The following is a 22,300-nucleotide window of genomic DNA, read 5'->3' on the forward strand; positions in this document are numbered from 1 at the left end:
TCTTACAGCTCATCGAGCGCTGGAGTGTGGCTTGATGATTTTATTTGGGTAGCGGAAGCGTATATGATACAAGTGACCAATTCCAGGATAGCACGGGACTGACTGGGACTCCTTTAAGCGTCGGACTCGCTATCGTACTCTTCATCCATAAGATCGCCTTCGCCGATATTTGGCCAAATCAACAAGCCAGGTGAGTACTTTGAATGTACTCACAAGATAGTTTGGACATAAGATATAACAAATGCAAACATGATGCACATGAGCAGATTAGAAATGCACACTCAAATAATAAATTTGCACGACAGGTTAAATATAAGGGAAGTCAGGCGGTAGTCCTCTCGAAATCCCAATAAAATAACTGAAAACCGATCGGGTGTCTGAAGCGACGCCTCGAAAGGTAAAATTAAATTAACATGTCGTAGTCGGGCGTCTGAGCGACACCACATAAAGGGCTTATATTGAAATGTAAATGACAGTGCGTGCCACAGTCGGACGTCTACGCGACATGTCAGGAAGGGCTTATAATGAAAGTAAATAACAAGGGTGCCACAGTCGGACGTCTGGGCGACATCACATAAAGGGCTTATATCAAAAGTAAATAACAAGAGTGCCATAGTCGGATGTCTGAGCGACATCACATAAAGGGCTTATATTGAAAGTAAATAACAGGAGTGCCACAGTCGGACATCTGAGCGACATCTCATAAAGGGCTTATATTTCATCATCCGAACTCAAGTTGGTCATGAAATTAAGTCATTCCAAGAAAATACTCAGTAATAATAAACAGGTTAGTCCATCCACAGGAATAACATTCAGCCGGGTTTACCACTCATGTTTGTTCATCGGAGATTGTCACTGAAACTGACGCTCAGACTGACCTAGATAAGTTGATTATAGTCCTTGACCATAGATACGGTTACTTGAATGATTTTGACTCTACAGAGTTTGTACTATTTAACCACAGCCAACGGATTCCAGTAGTCACAATAGACTAGTTCCGTTTACGGTATTTCAGAGGAAACTCATCTAACCAGTACACACCCATTCAACATCCCAATGCCAGGAATCACCCTAGGCAACGTTCAAGAAAAACTTTGAGACGGGGAGGCCACAACCTCGAGTAGCATGGGATCAAATTTATATCGCGCACTCTAAGGGGTGCCCCCTCTCGGTCCCAACCGGAAACACCCATGCCCCCTGACCGGATGATTGGCTTTAATCCAGGGCCATGGAACCCTCATCACGGCCCCTCTATTTGGTGTGTACGAGGAAAGAGCTCTGCAACCTACTAAACCATATTCTTTGCAGAAAACATGTGGTGGCACACAAGAAAGAGACGGACGGTAACGTGGCTTGACCCATGTTAACATTGGAGTCGAACGGTTTGGCATAAGACTAGCATGCTTCAACAATACCATCTTACCATCTTTCATGTCACCACATGATCAGGTTATCTCCCATCAAATAACACATCGAGTTTCGAAGCTCACTTGTAGTTACTTTGCATGCAATGTAACACTTACCGATGCTTATATAAACATGTCATGAAATAACTACTCAAGCAAACATGCAAAACACTTATCATATCAAAGGTTCAAACATGCTTGCCTGATTCGGAGTAGTCGAACTCTAGCTCGGCGAAGTTCGCGGTTCCGTCACCTCCTCCGGTATCTACGGTATGAAGAAATCGCATACTAACGTAAATACCGTGTGGGCACTAGAAGTGTTCCAAATATTTTTCAAACAAATATTGTAAAAAACTAGACAGAAAAATAAAGATGACAGAAAAAGAATCAATTCAAAATCACCTTTTGTTTAAAAGTTATTAAGGTTTTGGTCCAGGGACTCATCTGTAATGAAACAGAAAGTTTCCAGGGGGTAGTTTATAAAAAAACAGAAAACGTTTCGATTAAAAACACGCCAACCCCAAAGGAAAACGTATTCTGCCCGAAGGCGTTTTCAGAAGACGGTTCGAAAAAGAGAAAAAGCTGACGAGGGGGTCCACCCGTCAGGTTTGAATTTCAAAACAGAGCCACCGGTGCCCGAGGGCCGCGGTGGTCACCGGCGGCGATCCACGGCGGGGTAGGGGTAACGGAGGGTACCTACGGGTTCACTGGGTTCTTCCGCACCTGTGGGTGGTGGAGTTGGTCGTCGGCGAGCACCACGTCGACGGCAGCCTCTACTCCGGCGGACGACGGTTCGGGTGGTGATGGGTCTCGTCGAGGAGGGTTGCAAACTTCAAATTGGAGCTTGGGTTAGATGTGCGGGTGCACTAGAGGGTTGCTGACGCGGTTTGGGAGGCGGAGGTGCCCTCACCGGAGTGGATCGTGCCGGAGCCCGAAGCGGATCGGGGCAGCCGGAGTCAGGGAAGAAGGCCTCCCCGAGGTCTCCCTAGTAGCTAGGCGTGGCTCTGGTGAGGTGGAGGGATGATGCCGGGTCGAGATCAAGCTCGAGGCCCCCTTTTATAGCCGGCCCGAGGCGGTTGCCGCGATCGGGATTACTCCGGCAGTGATTACGACGAGGCAGTGGCTGAACGGGAGGTTTAGGGGTCGGGGCAGCTGCGGATAGGCTCACTGGTTCCATCCCGAAGCTAAGCTTGGCAAAACTTGGGCGCTACACCACGCTCTCGACGGAACGGCCTCACGAGGCTCGTCGGCGGCAGAGAGCGCGCTCTGCACTGCTCAGGCCACGGTGATGGTGCCGCAGCGTGCACAGGCAAGCAGACAGCCACGCGGATGCTTCGGGTGGCTTGGGCGGTGCTGGACGGCGCCGAAAGGTGGTGCTAGTCCCTGCTGGCCGCCGCAGGTGCTTGTGCCACCGCAGAAGACGCCGATGATGAGGTGCCACGTCGCCACCGACACCTGCGCCCGTCCAAACGATCATGCGGCACACTGGATAAGAAGAAGGAGTAGTGTGCAATGATCCAAGGTGGGTACTGGTGAGATTGTCGACGGTTCTGACGAAAACGACACCGCCGACTGAAGCTGAACACTGAAACTGAACTTTTCTGAATCTTGCCAGAAAATAGTGCACGCCAGGTGTTTGATGAAATGTTTTTGGCATGTGGAAAAGCTCTTTGGAGTTGATCTTTGGTGAGGTGACCTCTCAATGCACCTGGGGGCTGCCTGATTTATCTCAGAATTTTTGGAGAAGAAAAATAATGTATTTCACCAAAAATGGTAAATCTGGTCCAAACTTGCAGCAAGCAAAATTTGAAAATTTTTAATTGTGGAAGAGTGGATCTTGATGGATCTAGGTTGAGAGTACTAAGGACTAGTCAGAGGAGTTTGTTTGGAACGAAAACTCAAAAGGGATCTAGTGGTTCCTTTGTAAATCACCTAGGTCCAAAAGAAATGACAGAAATTGTTTTGAGGATAAAATAAATGGAATAAAAATCAAAAATGGGTTGAACTTGCTGGGATTGGATATTTGACTTGACCCAAAGTGGAGGTAGGGGTTTTGGAAGAAAATTTCAACATGTGGCAAGGCAAAAGAGAAATCTTTAAAAGGTAAAAGAAATAAAAACCAAAAATCCATAGGATTTCTTTTTAATAGAAATAATTGCAAAACCCTCCAATATTATTTGTGTTGAGCCAACACAATTTTGAAAAACCCTTAAGACTAAAGATCATGGTTGAGAAGGATCCTAAAAAAATATTTGTCATGAAAGAAAGTTTGATTGGGAGAGTCCCAAAAAAAATCAAACAACCTCCTTTAAATCAAATAAGGATTTTAAATAAAAATCAAGTCCAAATTTTGGAGTCTTACAACACCTACCCCCTTAGGAAAAATCTCGTCCCCGAGATTTCAGCTGATCCTCAAATAGGTGTGGATATTCTGTGTGAAGAAAACCATCTCTTTCCCACGTTGCTTCATCCTCGGTGTGATTGCTCCACTGAACTTTGAAAAACTTAATTGTTTTCTGACGGGTCCTCCTTTCAGACTCCTCCAATATTTTTATTGGACGTTCCCTGTATGTGAGGTCTGGTTGCATGTCAATGTCCTCATGAGATACATGCTTCTCTGGGTTGCTTATACATTTCCTCAACTGTGAGACGTGGAACACGTTGTGGACGTCTGACAGTTCTTCGGGTAGGTCTAGCTGGTAGGCTACTGTGCCTCTTCGCGCACTACACAGAAGGGTCCGATAAATCTTGGTGCTAGCTTTCCTTTAACTTTGAACCGTTGCAGGCCCCTCATAGGGGATACTCGTAGGTACACATATTCACCGGGTTCAAAGCTTACTCCCCGATGTTTTCAATCGTAATAACTCTTCTGTCGGCTTTGAGCTGTCTTGAGTTGGTCCCTGATTAGCCTAACTTTCTCCTCAGCTTCCTTGAGCATGTCTGGGCCGAAGATACAGCTGTCTCCTGTTTCTAACCAATTTAATGGGGTACGACATCTCCGCCCGTACAAGGCTTCAAAAGGTGCCATTTGTAGGCTGGCTTGGTAACTGTTGTTGTAGGCAAACTCGGCATATGGCAAGCTTTCCTCCCAACTGGTTCCATAGGTGAGAACACATGCTCTCAGCATGTCCTCTAGAATTTGGTTCACGCGTTCAGTTTGCCCATCAGTCTGGGGGTGGTATGTTGTACTGAATGCCAGTTGAGTTCCCAGAGCTTGTTGTAACTGATCCCAAAATCTAGAGACGAACTGAGTGCCTCGGTCGGATATTATCATCTTTGGAATTCCATGCAGACAAACTATACGGGAGAGATAAATCTTGGCAAGCTTTTGAGTGGTGTGGGTTGTCTTTACTGGGATGAAATGTGCTACCTTAGTCAATCTATCTGTGATGACCCATATGGCATCATTTCCGTATCGTGACCGAGGTAGTCCGACAATAAAATCCATTCCAATTTTGTCCCATTTCCACTCAGGTATCTTGTTTGGCTGTAATAGTCCTGCTGGTTTTTGGTGCTCGGCTTTAATGCGCTGACATGAATCACAACATGCAATGAATGTGGCTATATCCCTTTTCATACCGTGCCACCAAATTTTTTCCTGAATGTCCTTGTACATTTTGGTCCCTCCAGGATGGATTGAATATGGAGCGGTGTGGCCTTTGGCTAGAATTTTCTGTTTGAGGTCTTCTATATTTGGTACACAAAGTCTGTCTCTGTACCATAATATTCCCTTATCGTCTATGACAAATTCCGAGGCCTTGCCCAAACTCACTTTTCTTTTTATGCCTTCGATGCTAGGGTGTCCATGCTGAGCATCCTTAATCTGTTCTATTAGGGTAGGCTGTATTTCCAAATTCGACACATTGCCTTCAGTGACCATTACCAAGTTGAGTTTAGCGAACTCCTGCTGAAATTCAGGTCTCAAGTTTGGTAGACTGTCGTTGCCCGAGCTGGGGTTCTGACTAAGAGCATATGCCACTACATTCGCCTTTCCTGGATGGTAGTGAATGCCAACATCATAATCTTTTACTAATTCCAACCAGCGCCTTTGTCGTAATTGAGCTCTGGTTGTGTGAAAATATATTTGAGGCTTTTATGGTCCGTATATATTTCACAACGATTTCCAAGCAGAAAGTGCCTCCATTCCTTGAGTGCATGAATTACTGCTGCCAATTCTAAGTCATGAGTAGGATAATTTTCTTCATGCTTTCGTAGTTGCCTAGAAGCATATGCGACTACTTTGCCTTCTTGCATGAATACGCACCCGAGGCCCTTCTGGCATGCGTCACAATACACTTCAAAACTTTTGTGTATGTCTGGCACAACCAATACTGGTGCTGTTGTTAATTTCCTTTTGAGTTCTTGGAAGCTTTTCTCGCAAGCTTCAGTCCATACAAATTTCTTATCCTTCTTGAGTAGCTGGGTCATTGGTTTTGCTATGTTGGAGAACCCTTCAATAAATCTTTGGTAATATCCTGCCATTCCCAAGAAACTTCGTACATCTGTTACGCTGGCGGGTGGTTTCCAACCAAGTACGACCTTGGCCTTTTCTAGGTCTACGGCAACACCTTCTTGGGTCAATACATGGCCTAGAAAACCAACCTGTCTTAATCAAAATTCACATTTGCTGAATTTGGCATATAGTTGATGTTTCCTTAATTCTCCCAGTACAATCCTGAGATATTCAACATGCTCTTCTGGTGTCTTGGAGTATACCAGAATATCATCAATGAACACCACAACAAATTTGTCCATAAATTTCATAAACACTTTGTTCATGAGGTGGACAAAATATGCGGGGGCATTCGTCAGTCCAAACGGCATTACTATAAAGTCATACAGTCCGTATCTGGAGGTGAATGCTATCTTGGGGATATCTTCTGTCCGTATTTTTAATTGATGATACCCCGACCTTAAATCAATTTTTGAGAAAACCTTAGCTTGCGCGAGCTGGTCAAATAAATCATTTATCCGAGGCATCGGATATTTATTTTTGATGGTAACCATGTTGAGTGCTCGATAGTCGATACATAATCTCAGTGTCCCATCCTTCTTCTTGGCAAATAAAACTGGTGACCCCCAAGGTGAGGAGCTAGCTCGAATAAATCCTTTGTCCAGTAATTCTTTTATTTGCTTCTTTAATTCTACCAATTCAGAGGGTGCCATTCTATAGGGTTTCTTATAAATGGGGGTGGTTCCGGGTGCTAGCTCAATGATGAATTCCATTTCCCGGTCTGGTGGCATGCCTGGTAGTTCTTCGGGAAATACGTCAGGGAACTCACATACCACTGGAACTTTGATTAACTCTGAAACGTCCACCTTGTTCAACCTTGGTTGCCGTGACCTCGGTCTTTCTTGAGCTGCAATTTTTATCGTCTTCCCGTGATGATGGTAAGAATTATAGTCCGATTGAAGTAGTCGATAAATCCCTTGTTGGTGGTTAACCAGTCCATTCCTAGGATAACATCCAGTCCCTTATTTTCCAATACAATGAGGTTTGCCTGGAACTTTAATCCTTCAAACTCAATAACCACACCTTGGCAGTAACTTTGAGTGATTTGCTTAATCCCGGGGAACTTGATGATCATGGATTTTTCCAAGGGAAGCATTGAAAAATCATGTTGCAAAGCAAATTTCTTTGAAATGAATGAGTGAGAAGCTCCAGAATCAAACAAACCTATGGCAGGTATTGTGTTGACAGGGAACGTACCGAGTACGATATCCGGGGCATTCTGTGCTTCCTCCTTGATCACATGGTTCAGGTGACCCTTCCTGTGATTATTATTGGGGTTGAAGTTGTTTCGCTTGGGCGTTGAATTATTGCCACCGTTGTTCGGCTTGGGGGCCGAGTTTCTTGGCTTTGGACACTGTTTGGCATAGTGTCCTTCTTCTCCACAAGCGTAGCAAGTAACACCTGGGCGGTATGTAAAATCCTTGTCCCTTGCATGAAATTTTTTGTTTGGGCGTGGAACATTGGTTGTGGACTTGTTTGCCCCATTCTTCTGAAAATTAGTCTTGTTCCGGTTGTTGCGAGCATGAGTAGTCTGGTCTCTTTTGCGCTTGCGAAAATCTTCCAAGCTACGGCGCTCATTTTCCAATGTAATGGCTTTGTCCACAAGTGTCTTGAAATCTGGAAAGGTGTGTACGACCAGCTGGCATTTAAGTGCTGGTGCCAGACCGTCTAGGAATTTTTCCATCTTTTTATTTTGAGTCATATGCTCTTTGTTGGCATAACGAGATAATTGAGTAAACTGACTGTTGTTCTCAGTCACTGTCATGCTTCTCTGCTTGAGGTCATCAAACTCCCTTTTCTTGATCTTCATAATGCTTTTGGGAATGTGCGCCCCATGAAAACCTTCTTTAAATTCTTCCCAGGTGATGTCATTTTCATTGGGGTGCATGTGTAGGAAATTTTCCCACCATGATGCAACTGCTCCAGTGAGATAGTGAGGTGCATATAGTACCTTCTCGCGGTCCGAACATTGTGTAATAATTAATTTCCTCTCAATGTCTCAGAGCCAATCATCGGCCTCAAGGGGTCTATCAGTGTGAGAGAACGTTGGAGGACGCGTCTTTTGTAGTTTAGACAATTTGGATTGCTGCTGATATGGTCCATGGTGATTTCCCATATTGATAACATGGTTCATCATTTCTTGATGATGTTGCTAGCTTTTCTCATAAAGGCGACATATTTGAGAATATGCTGCTTCACTGCCTTGCTGACTTGATTGCCCCTGTGTGAAATTGTTGCTAGTCTGGGTACCATAATTTTCTTCCGGCGGACTTGGCATGGAACGAGTCCAAGGACGAGGCATTTTTCCACTCTAATTTTTTTGTAAAACTCATGAGAAAAACTGAGTGGCAAAATAAATCATTTTGCAAAGGCGGAAATTTAAGAACTCCAACATTTTCAAGGAAATACTTGATTGCGCATGGAGAAGGACCGCTTAGTACATATCTTACACACAAGCAGTAATTATACAATACATCACTCAGGATGTGCATACACATTCCTGACATGTTATTAAGGCTAGTGCACTTCTCCCAGTTCCTACATGATGCGCACACAAACTACTTCTTACAACCTATATACATATAAACATATCATACAAGCTGGTACATCGCACGGCTGCTAGGCGCACTCAGTCGGAGATGGTAAGGACTTCCCTCGGCCTACCAAGGGTAAGACCCAGTGGTGCTGGAGACTCAGCCCCCTCTTCACTAATAGGCTCCAGGCGTGAAGCACTGAGTTGTGGAGCTGGTGCGGGTGCGGTAGGTGGTGCAGCTCTGACTGGAGTAGGAGCGATGACTTGGTCAAATTCTTTAGGAGTAGGCAGGCGGTGAGCAGTAGCGAAGATGGCAGGTGTATAGGATGCTGAAGACGAGACGTACGTCGGTGGTGGTGCTGTATGGAGGAGCTCCCTCCTGTTGGCGGAATAGCTCTGAACAAAGTCCATACGAGCAGCCACAAGATCGTCCACGAGGTTATCAAAAGCTGCCTCAAGGGCCTTGAGATATTCAACCAACATCTCAATAGCCTCATCTCTCTCCCCCCTAGCGCAAGCGAACGCATGGTGACATGTGTATGGCACGTGGCATGGGAGGTAGCGGTAGCGACGAGTCTTCATTGAAGGAAGAACATCACGGAGACGAGCTATCACCTCACGGGCAGCCATCTGCATAGCATGCCTCTCCATAGGCATGGCCCCTCCCACAAATCGGAAGCGGCGTGACTCATCACGTCCTCCCTTGAATTGCACCGCGGCCTGGTGCATGGAAAGACTGTCGCTGATCCTGTGCTGGTAGAGTGTGAACTCCGGACGAGTTGAAGGCCCGATCGCGACTTTGATGATGGAGACGAGAAGCTTGACAAACCCCTCAGGTACATTGGCAAACACCTATGACTCACAGTCGTTGCCAGCCATCTACAAAAGTAGGCAAAAATTCTGAATAGTCAGATCATAAATTTATGCCGACTATCAGAAAATGACTACATTTGCAAAATAATAAAAATCGCACTTACTACGCTAATAACCGATTAGCGATCGCACCTAGTGGCTTCCTACAGTCAGCCTGGCTCTGGTACCAAGTTTGTCACGACCGGTTTTTCAATAAAACATTTATTGAGAAACCTACCCTTATATAGACCAGTATAGGAAAAATCTCCTTACTAGTAGACAAATCCTTGATACAGAAATCCAGAAGTACTAATTATTATACAAGGTTGAGCTGAGGCTGCTCAACAATTTATTACAAGCATGCCAATATTATAAGGGCGGATATGACACAAGGGTGTGGTGGCATACTACTGACTTGTAATAAAAGTGGTGGTGGATATGTCACAGTGAAATGGGTGATATGACTCCTAAATCTTACAACTCATCGAGCGATGGAGTGTGGCTCGATGATTTTATTTGGGTAGCGGAAGCGTATATGATACAAGTGACCAATTCCAGGATCGCACGGGACTGACTGGGACTCCTCTAGGCGTCGGACTCGCTATCGTACTCTTCATCCATAAGATCACCTTCGTCGATATCTGGCCAAATCAACAAGCCAGGTGAGTACTTTGAATGTACTTGCAAGACAGTTTGGACATAAGATATAACAAATGCAAACATGATGCACATGAGCAGATTAGAAATGCACACTAAAATAATAAATTTGCATGCCAGGTTAAATATAAGGGAAGTCAGGCGGTAGTCCTCCCAAAATCCCAATAAAATAACTGAAAACCGATCGGGTGTCTGAAGTGACGCCTCGAAAGGTAAAAATAAATTAACATGCCGCCGTCGGGCGTTTGAGCGACACCACATAAAGGGCTTATATTGAAATGTAAATGACAGTGCATGCCACAGTCGGACGTCTACGCGACATCTCAGAAAGGGCTTATAATGAAAGTAAATAACAAGGGTGCCACAGTTAGACGTCTGGGCGACATCACATAACGGGCTTATATCAAAAGTAAATAACAAGAGTGCCACAGTCGGATGTCTGAGTGACATCACATAAAGGGCTTATATTGAAAGTAAATAACAGGAGTGCCACAGTCGGACATCTGAGCGACATCTCATAAAGGGCTTATATTTCATCATCCGAACTCAAGTTGTTCATGAAATTAAGTCATTCCAAGAAAATACTCAGTAATAATAAACAGGTTAGTCCATCCACAGGAATAACATTCAGCCGGGTTTACCACTCATGTTTGTTCATTGGAGATTGTCACTGAAACTGACGCTCAGACTGACCTAGATAAGTTGATCATAGTCCTTGACCATAGATACGGTTACTCGAATGATTTTGACTCTGCAGAGTTTGTACTATTTAACCACAGCCAACGGATTCCAGTAGTCACAACAGACTAGTTCCATTTACGGTATTTCAGAGGAAACTCATCTAACCAGTACACACCCATTCCACATCCCGATGCCAGGAATCACCCTAGGCAACGTTCAAGAAAAACTTTGAGACGGGGAGGCCACAACCTCGAGTAGCATGGGATCAAATTTATATCGCGCACTCTAAGGGGTGCCCCCCTCTCGGTCCCAACCGGAAACACCCATGCCCCCTGACCGGATGACTGGCTTTAATCCAGGGCCATGGAACCCTCATCACGGCCCCTCTATTTGGTGTGTACGAGGAAAGAGGTTTGCAACCTACTAAACCATATTCTTTGCAGAAAACATATGGTAGAACACAAGAAAGGGACGGACGGTAACGTGACTTGACCCATGTTAACATTGGAGTCGAACGGTTTGGCATAAGACTGGCATGCTTCAACAATACCATCTTACCACCTTTCATGTCACTACATGATCAGTTTATCTCCCATCAAATAACACATCGAGTTTCGAAGCTCACTTGTAGTTACTTTGCATGCAATATAACACTTACCGATGCTTATATAAACATGTCATGAAATAACTACTCAAGCAAACATGCAAAACACTCATCATATCAAAGGTTCAAACATGCTTGCCTGGTTCGTAGTAGTCGGAGTCTAGCTCGGCGAAGTTCGCGGTTCCGTCACCTCCTCCGGTATCTACGGTATAAAGAAATCGCATACTAACGTAAATACCGTTTGGGCACAAAAAGTGTTCCAAATATTTTTCGAATAAATATGAGAAAAAACTAGACAGAAAAATAAAGATGATAGAAAAAGAATCAATTCAAAATCACCTTTTGTTTAAAATTTATTAAGGTTTTTGTCCAGGGACTCATCTGTAATGAAATAGAAAGTTTCCAGGGGGTAGTTTTATAAAAATAAGAAAATGTTTCAATTAAAAACACGCCAACCCCAAAGGAAAACATATTCTGCCCGAAGGCGTTTTCAGAAGACGGTTCGAAAAAGAGAAAAGGCTGACGAGGGGGCCCACCCGTCAGGTTTGAATTTCAAAACACAGCCACCGGCGCCCGAGGGCCGCGGTGGTCGCTGGCGGCGATCCACGGCGGGGTAGGGGGGACGGAGGGTACCTACGGGTTCGCTGGGTCTTTCCGCACCTATGGGTGGTGGAGTTGGTCGTCGGTGAGCACCACGTCGACGGCGGCCTCTACTCCGGCGAACGGCGGCTCGTGTGGTGATGGGTCTCGTCGAGGAGGGCTGCAAACTTCAAATTGGAGCTTGGGTTAGATGTGCGGGTGCACTAAAGGGTTGCTGACGCGGTTTGGGAGGCGGAGGTGCCCTCACCGGAGTGGATCGTGCCGGATCCCGAAGCGGATCGGGGCGGCCGAAGTCGGGGAAGAAGGCCTCCCCGAGGTCTCCCTAGTAGCTAGGCATGGCTCTGGTGAGGTGGAGGGATGATGCCGGGTCAAGATCGAGCTCGAGGCCCCCTTTTATAGCCGGCCCGAGGTGGTTGCCGCGATCGGGATTACGCCGGCGGTGAGTACGGTGAGGCAGTGGCTGAACGGGAGGTTTAGGGGTCGGGGCAGCTGCGGATAGGCTCACTGGTTCCATCCCGGGGCTAAGCTTGGCAAAACTTGGGCGCTACTCCACGCTCTCGACGGAACGGCCTCACGGGGCTCGGCGGCGGCAGAGAGCGTGCTCTGCGCTGCTCAGGCCACGGCGACGGTGCCGCAGCATGCACAGGCAAGCAGACAGCCACACGGAGGCTTCGGGTGGCTTGGGCGGTCCTAGACAGCGACAAAAGGTGGTGCTGGTCCCTGTTGGCCACCATGGGTGGCTCTGCCACAACAGAAGACGCCGGTGATGGGGTGCCACATCGCCACCGACACCTACGCCAGTCCAAACGATCATGCAACGCACTGGATAAGAAGAAGGAGAAGTGAGCAACGATCCAAGGTGGCTACTGGTGATATTGTCGACGGTTCTGACGAAAACGACACCGCCGACTGAATCTGAACACTGAAACTGAACTTTTCTGAATCTTGCCAGGTGTTTGATGAAAATTTTTTGGCATGTGGAAAAGCTCTCTGGAGTTGATCTTTGGTGAGGTGACCTCTCAATGCACCTGGGGGCTGCCTGATTTATCTCAGAATTTTTGGAGAAGAAAAATAATGTATTTCACCAAAAATGGTAAATCTGGTCCAAACTTGCAGCAAGCAAAATTTGAAAAATTTTAATTGTGGAAGAGTGGATCTTGATGGATCTAGGTTGAGGGTACTAAGGACTAGTCAGAGGAGTTTGTTTGGAACCAAAACTCAAAAGGGATCTGGTGGTTCCTTTGTAAATAACCTAGGTCCAAAATAAATGACAGAAATTGTTTTGAGGATAAAATAAATGGAATAAAAATCAAAAATGGGTTGAACTTGCTGGGATTGGATATTTGACTTGACCCAAAGTGGAGGTAGGGGTTTTGGAAGAAAATTTCAACATCTGGCAAGGCAAAAGAGAAATCTTTGAAAGGTAAAAGAAATAAAAACCAAAAATCCATAGGATTTCTTTTTAATAGAAATAATTGCAAAACCCTCCAATATTATTTGTGTTGAGCCAACACAATTTTGAAAAACCCTTAAGACTAAAGATCAAGGTTGAGAAGGATCCTAAAAAAATATTTGTCATGAAAGAAAGTTCGAGAGGGAGAGTACCAAAAAATATATCCAAACAACCTCCTTTAAATCAAATAAGGATTTTAAATAAAAACCAAGTCCAAATTTTGGAGTGTTACACAAGTCCACCCAACGGACGCCATGAAGACAGCTTCCATTGGGACACAGTTGAACCCCGCTATGGACGCCGCACTGCGCGACTTCTTACGCGAGAATTGGGATATCTTCGCCTGGCACCCATCGGACATGTCGGGCATCCCACGTGGATTGGCCGAACACACGCTTAACATACTAAAGGGATACAAACCTGTTAAACAGACCCTAAGGCAATTTTCGGAGCCCAAATGACAAGCCATGGGGGAGGAGCTAGCCAAGTTACTTGAGGCCGGATTCATCAGAGATATCAAACATCCGGATTGGTTGGCGAACCTGGTAATGGTACCGAAGAAGGACAAATCCTGGCGCCTGTGCGACGACTTCAAAGACCTTAACAAGGCTTGCCCCAAGGATCCCTTTCCCCTCCCTCGCATCAATCAAATCATCGATGCCACAGCCGGACACGACTCGCTATGTTTCCTCGAGGCATACTCTGGATACCATCAAATAAAGATGGCAGAGTCCGACCAAGCTGCAACAACTTTCATAACGCCATATGGCCCTTTCTGCTTCAACACTATGCCTTTCGGGCTTAAGAATGCCGGAGCAACCTATCAATGCATGATTCAAACATGCCTGGAAAAGCAAATCGGCAAAACAGTGGAGGCATACGTGGATGACGTAGTCGTTAAAACAAGACACATCGAAACCCTAATTGATGACTTGAGGCTTATGTTCGACAACTTACAAACATACGACATCAAGCTGAATCCGGAGAAATGCATTTTCGGCGTCCCCTCTGGAAAACTGCTGGGCTTCATCGTTTCCAATAGAGGAATTGAAGCTAATCCAGAAAAAATCTGAGCTTTGTCACAGTTGGCTATACCAACATACCTCAAACACATCTAGAAATTAGCTGGATGCGTGGCTGCTTTGAGCCGCTTTATCTCCAGGTTAGGAGAAAAGGCATTGCCTCTTTATCGCCTCCTTCGGCGCACCGAACACTTCGTATGGACGGATGCAGCCGCGGCCGGACTAGATGAAATAAAGACCTTATTGGCCAGTAATCCAGTCCTAACAGTGCCAACTATCGGCGAACCTATGCTGCTGTACATAGCGGCAACACATCAAGTTGTAAGCACAACACTCGTCGTCGAACGAGAAATTGACGGATACAAATTCCCGCTACAGAAGCCAGTTTATTATGTATCCACGGTCCTCACCCCATGCAAATCCCGATACCCACACTATCAAAAAATTGCATACGCAGTCTTCATGGCATCCCGAAAGCTACAACACTACTTTCAAGAGTGTTCGATTACGGTGGCCTCCGAAGTACCACTCAACGATATAATAAATAACCGCGATGCCACAGGCCGGATTGCTAAATGGGCCATCGAACTCCTTCCGTTTGACATAACATACAAGCCCCGGTGGGCTATCAAGTCGCAAGTATTAGCCGACTTCGTCGCCGAATGGAAGGAAGCCGAACTCCCTAAAGAGTACGTCGCGTACTCTAACTGGATCATGCACTTTGAAGGCTCTAAAATGCTGGCCGGATTGGGAGCAAGTGTAGTCCTGACTTCTCCCACCGGGGACATGGTCTAGTACGTCCTCCAAATATTATACACAGACTCCAACAATGCAGCCGAATACGAGGCTCTGTTGCACGGTCTCCAGATGGCAGTCTCTATGGGCATTCAACGCCTAGAGGTGCGCGGGGAAATGGAGGCTTTGTTGCCGAGGACCCGAAAATGGCGGCCTATCGCAATGCCGTCCTTAAAATGTCAGCTCGGTTCGAGGGGCTCGAATTCCACCATGTGGATCAAGAAAACAATCAAGCGGCAGATGTCCTTGCACGCATCGGCACTAAACGCGACCCCGTCCCACCTAACATATTCCTGGAAAGGCTGTTCAAGCCATCCATGGTATGGGAAGGGGAGTCCGGCAATACCAGCACGGATCCGAATACATCCTCAGATTCCGAACTATCAGACATAGTCGGAGGTTCTACCACCGAAATAACATCGTCAGCCCACGAAATAATGGCTGTCATCGCCTCGTGGACTGAGCCTTTCTTGGCCTACCTAAATAGGCAGGAGCTCCCTGAAGACCAAAATGAAGCACGCTGCATTGTCCAGCGCTCTAAAGCTTACAAAGTCCATGAAGGAGAACTCTATAAGAAAAGTACTACCAGAGTGCTCCAAAGGTGCATCTCCGAAGAGGAAGGGCGGCAGCTCTTGGCTGAAATCCACACCGGACTGGGCGGGCACCACGATGCGGCTCAAGCACTAGTCAGCAAGGCCTTCCGTATAGGTTTCTATTGGCCGAAGGCCCGAGCAGACGCACAGGACCTTCTCCAACACTGCGTCAGTTGCCAGCTCTTTGCCAATCAGAGCCATATGCCCCCTACCGCTCTCCAAACAATCCCCATAACTTGCCCTTCGTGGTCTGGGGGTAGGATATGGTTGGACCCCTTAAAGGGGGAAGCCATAAGAAAATATACTTATTGGTCATGGTTGACAAGTTCACCAAATGGATAGAAGCCAAACTAGTGAAAACGGCCAAATCCGGACTAGTTATAGACTTTATATCCGGGGTCGTACACCGATACGGTGTCCCCCACAGCATCATCACCGATAATGGCTCGAATTTCACGACCGATGAGGTGAAATCTTGGTGCGGCAAAATGGGCATTAAGCTCGATTATGCTTCCGTCTACCATCCTCAAACAAATGGCGAGGTCGAACGGGCAAACGGTCTTATTATGAGAGGCATCAAACCCAGACTAGTGCGATCCTTGACAGAGTCGGATACTCAGTGGGTCGAGGAGCTCGACTTCGTACTCTGGGGGCTGCGGACCACGCCGAATCGCACCACCGGATACACACCCTTTTTATGGTGTACGGCGCAGAAGCAGTACTACCATGCGACATAATACATGATTCGCCACGCGTATGCATGTACGAAGAGAAGGAAGCCGAGTTAGATTGGCAGGATAATTTGGATGCCCTGGAGGAGGAGCGCGATGTCGCTAAGGCCCATTCTGCATTCTATCAGCAACAGGCTTGACGATACCAAAGCAGAGAAGTGCGGGCCAAAACTTATAATATTGGCGAACTTGTTCTACGCTTACCAGAGAAGAAGAAGGACAAGCTCAAACCCAAGTGGGAAGGCCCCTTCATCATCGACAAAGTTCTCACTAGAGGAGCGTACCGCTTATGTAATGCATCCGATAACAGACTCGAGCCGAACCCTTGGAACGCGGCTAGACTCCGGAGATTCTATGCCTAGCGCCGAACTCAGTGTTCGTCTCCCTAACCCTCCTTTTTCAATTATGCTCCTTCCCTTTTTCCTTTCTCGATCTCCTTCTTTTCACACAAGTATTTCATACAGTGCGGATTCCCGGATTACTCCGGCCGCACTATGTGCGTAAACTTTACCTGGGGGCTTCCTATACGAAAGCTTAATATAAATTACTTTAAGGGCTTCTTGCCCATCACACATGCATTTCTTTTTCCATGTGTGCCTTTTCTTCACCATTATATGCATCGATATGACTTAAGACGTGGCCAAGCTAGGTTGCCTGGCTCCTGTGTTTATGCCCTACATTCCTGTTAATTCGGCTAGGGCATAAGGAGAGCTCCTCTGCGATTGTTACTGCCGGTTGAGCCGGATGTGTACCTCAGACTGGGTGAAGCCGAAAGCTAGTTTCCTTAAGAGAATATTCGGTCGGTGAACAAAAGATGTCTTCATTTATTATAACATTAATCACCAGAAGTTTCGTATCCTGCACTTTGGTTTGCAGTCCGGACATGTGCCTTGACACATGCTTACCCAGGGAAAGGAACCCTTAATGGAACTATTCTCCCTGGAAGATGTTTCTTGCTAACCATGCAATATAACATAACTAGTTGGGTACTTGTCTGTTCAAGCACTTATGACCCCTACACCTGGTCTCCACGCATACTCCGGTTTTATATAACCGAGCGGGTATTCGGACACACCCCCGACTTTAGGATCCGGGGGCTGAAGCGAAAAGGTCCGCCACGACAAATGATTTTAAATCCGGCTAGGGGCTACTTATGTCCATCGAATTACACAGTCATTGGGACTGATTATATTCATCCTCTATACCATCCAACAGGCTATCTAACTTACAATCCTGTTGAGAATACTTTGCAGCTAATGGCACCTGGTCATATACCAGACTCACGGGAATTTCTTGCCCATCTAGCCCGGCCGGTCCAGCTTCGGCCATATGGTTCGGGTCCAGCTTGGTGTAGCGCGTCTTCACCATCGCCCATGCTTCTCTTGCACCTTGCCGGCAGGCGGATATCTTCCACAAACGGAAGCACTGCCGTGCTCCCTGAAGCATGTCCACAAGCCCCCCCATGCCCTTTGGCAGGGAGCTTGATGGCCACAATGACCACGCAATGCCCTGCATCACCTGCCGAGCTCGCTCGTGCAGTTGTGAGAGGTCCTGCAGTAAATCACCTGCAGATGCGGGCATCTCCTCCTCAGGGCAATCTGTCAGCATTCCTGCAAACATAACTTTTTCAATATGCTTCCTCACCGAACTATACTATAGTTCATTTAGGCACTTACGATAAATGCCGCAGCAAAGCCTTTTCTTCTCCTTCACGGAGTCCGCTAGCTGTGCGCGGACGTCTTTCAATTCCACATCCAGCCGAACATTGGCATCTTGGAGCATATTCTTATAATGCTTCACTTGCGTCAGGATGGGCTCACTGGCCTTTAGCTGCCTCTGGAGATGCGACTCGTCCTCCCCGCTACCCTCCGGATTTACTCCGGGGTTGTCTACAGAACTCTCTGTTAAATTTGTCATACTAGCCGGTTGCCAACTGGTGCATTTTCATATAATTAAGATAAATATTACCACATGAGGCCTTTTGGGATTCCTCTAGCTTGGCAACTGTGGCCCGCAGTCGAGTCTTGCACTCCTCTAGCTCCCGAGCCAATTGCTCATTCTTATCAACAAGAACCTGCGCATGAATTGATACTTAAAATTGTTGTTTCAACTGTTTCAAGTCTCAGGGGCTACTACTATATATATGCTCATCAAGCTTTCTTACCTGTATATCTTTGGTATCCTGGACTGTCGCCCGGGCGAGTCCGCTTTGAGAAGCTCGGATGTATGTGTCTCCCGAATTGAAGGCATTAAACGCCTCTTCGGAGAAGATGTTGTTGCGAAGCACGGCCCGTCGACACCGATGATCCATGGCGCTCTCTACCTCCGAATTGGTGGCGGGGAGCATATCTGCGTCCTCTGTTGGAGGACTATCCAGCGTCGGCCCTACGTCCGCCTCCTCTCTCGAAGTTGGTCTTGGAGCCCGACTGGTGGAGGCGTGGTTGGCAGGATCTCCGGATACAATCCGGATACTCCTCTTCCTGCCAAAATGTACGAAGGGCGCTGTTATACTTCAAACGACAACAAAATTATGTGATAGGTTGTTTTCTTACCTCTGTAGAGGCGTGTCGGTTCTAATCGCCTTCCTCTTGAGCCTACCCAAGCCGGACGGTTGTGGATGACGGGTCCCTAGGGGCTCGGCCCTGCGCTTCGAACGTCGCTTCTGCAAAAGCACGACATATCAGGGATAAGGTGTGACATCAGGAAAGAATTCTCTTTGAAGGATCGAGTTTTTGGCTTGGCTTACACGCGACGAAGGTAACAGTCCGGGATAATCGGTGGTAATAGCCACTAGGGTGCCATCACGGCTCGTCCGATAAAATATCCCGTCGACAAGCTCGACGGCCGCATCTGGGTATTCTGCGAGTCCTGGATCCAGGGCCCTTTCGGGGTCCTCTGGCTGCGGAGAAGGGCTGGTGATTCCTTCCACGTCCCTCCTCAGTTCCTGTTTGGAAATATCGACGCAGGTGAACTTTAGCAAAGAACGCTACAATGAGTAAAGCAATAAAATAAATAACGACTTACCCAGTTTGGGGGATTGTACATGGAGAATCCATCTCGCGGTTTGATATGGAGGAGTTCTTCCTCTTCTCCTTTGTATAGGTCGGACAGTATCCTTGCCAGAGCGGTGGGGGAGTCCGGACCCTTACGGCCGCAGCGGGTGGCATCGTCTGTCCCATTGTAGTGCCACATGGGATTGCTCCGATATTGAAGCGGTTGCACTCCCCGCATTATACATACTGCCATCACCTCGACTATCGTTAGTCCGGATTTGGCTAGTAACTTTATCCTGTTCATCAGGAAATGTACTTCCCCGGAATCCTCTTCTTGGGGGCCTCGGGGGCGCCAGCTTAGACGCGCCCTCGACGGAGAGTTACTGAACTTGGGGAGTGTTGTCCGGATTGGATCCGGAAGAGGAGGGTCGTCAATATAAAACCACTCTGAAGCCCAGTTGTCTGGAGCCTTCTTGGGAGTACCGGACATGCATCCGGTCTTAGCAATATGCCATACTTCGGCCCCGCCCACTTGACATAGGGATTCTCCCTGGTTGCGGGGGACAAGGCAGAACAACTTCTTCCACAATCCGAAATGAGCCTCACAGCCTAGAAATAACTCGCAAAAGGCGACGTACCCTGCTATATGCAGTATGGAGGATGGGGTAAGATTGTGCAGCTGGAGGCCATAGAACTCCAGAAGCCCACGAAGGAATGGATGAATAGGAAACCCAACGCCCCTTAACAGATGCAGAATTAAGCATATTCGCTCCTCTGAAGACGGATTGGGGGATCTCTCTGCTTGTTCTCCGCTGTTATAGGTGGCCACTCCGGCTCGCACAGGGACCATGAATGCCAGCGGGAGGAGCCCTTGGGTTTGTAACTTTATCAAACGGTTATGAGAAACTGAACACTCTCCCCAGTCTCTCGGCTTGGGGCAAGGGGAGCGAGCAGAAGAGTTGCGACGACCGGCCATGCTGGAATGGTTTTTTCTAGGCGCTCTATTGGATGCTTGCTCGAGGAGGGAGAGTGAGGTTTGGATCTGGGAATCCCTGTCTCTTCAAATAGGCGGCTAGCAAAAATGCCTCAACTCCTCACATTCGTTCGACACATGGAAATGGTCATTATTGATACACAGAAGCCGAGGAGTATAACATTGATGAAGATGCCGGACACTGTTCGTCGTGATGGAAACCTTGGAGTATTCGGAGGAGGAACCCGCCTTGCAATGCCAAAGACAAGACTGCGCGCCGGACTCATCGTCATTGAAGCCTGGTTCAGGGGCTATTGAGGGAGTCCTGGATAAGGGGGTGTCCGGACAGCCGGACTATATTCATCGTCCGGACTATAGAAGCGTCAAGATACAAGACTCAAGACTTCGGCTCGTGTTCAGATGGGACTCTCCTTTGCATGGAAGACAAGGTTGGCGATCCGGATATTATATTTCCTTCCTTGTAACCGACTTCATGTAAACCCTAACTCTCCGATGTCTATATAAACCGGAGAGGATGGTCCTTAGAAGGCCGATCACAATTACAATCATACCATCATAGGCTAGCTCTTAGGGTTTAGCCTCTATGATCTCGTGGTAGATCTACTCTTGTATTCCACATATCTTCAATATTAATCAAGTAGGAAGTAGGGTTTTACCTCCATCGAGAGGGCCCGAACCTGGGTAAACATTGTGTCCCTTGCTTCCTGTTACCATCAGCCTAAGACGCGCAGATCGGGACCCCCTACCCGAGATCTGCCGGTTTTGACACCGACAGGACCCCCTCCACTTATGCCAGCACCCACACACTCCATCTTCTACCCAAAAAAATCCCCATCCAGCTCAAGCACGAGTTCTAGCTCATTTTGCTGCGATTTTCGATCTCCTTGCTCAAAGCTCCATTCACAAAACTGCTTTGGGAGATTGTTGCTTGGTATGTGACTCCTCCATTGGTCCAATTAGTTTTTGTTCTAGTGCTTTATTCATTGCAAATCCTTGCTGTCTTGGTGACCCTGTTCTTGAGCTTGCATGTTAAATTTATGAGGTTCCAAGTAATTCTAATGCATGATATAGGCTCTAGGAACTTGTAGGACTAGTTGCTACCATTCTTGTGAAGTTTTATTCATTTTTATTTTGAAGTTACTAAAACCTCAGAAATTTTTCAGAAAAAGAACTATGTCTAGGAGAATGTATCAAGGTGGTTCCTCGGTAAAGAAAGGGCCCATGATTGCTATGCGTGAGCAAGATGTTGAATTACCGAGGGATGCGGATGTACGAGCTTGCGAGTGGCCATCCGATGATTTTATGGTCAAAGCAAGCTTTAAGGAGGAATTTGACGCGTATGTGCGTAATGTTGAGCTGGAGGAATTCTTACAAGATAAGTGTCCCCAGTACTATTAATTGACTGATTCCTTTGTGCGGAGGTTTAAATATAAATGTACGCGTAATTCTCCTAGTGTCCTATTTGATATTTATGATACATCTTATACCATGGACTTAGAGGATTTTACAACTGCTTGCAAACTCCCGCAGTGGGGTAATATTAATGATGCTCACAAAGCTGAATTTAGAGATTTCCTTGCTAGTATTACTGTGGGAGAATCCAGGGACATAACACAAGCTACCATAGGGAGCATTCATTTTCCTGCTATACATTATTTCGCTCTCTTCATTGGTAGATGCATTAATGGTAAAGATGAAGCATGTCATATGTGTGTCCCTGATCTCTGTGTCCTCAAGAGTGCTGTGTTAGGTTATAAAGGTTATAACTTGGGGGCAATAGTTGCACATAGGTTGCAGAATAATGGTAGAGTTGGAGATTTATTTGGAGGAATTTATGCAACCCATGTGGCTAACTATCTTGGTATAGCCCCAC

This window comes from Triticum dicoccoides, chromosome 5B, assembly GCF_002162155.2.
Source record: "Triticum dicoccoides isolate Atlit2015 ecotype Zavitan chromosome 5B, WEW_v2.0, whole genome shotgun sequence".
Lineage (NCBI taxonomy): Eukaryota > Viridiplantae > Streptophyta > Magnoliopsida > Poales > Poaceae > Triticum > Triticum dicoccoides.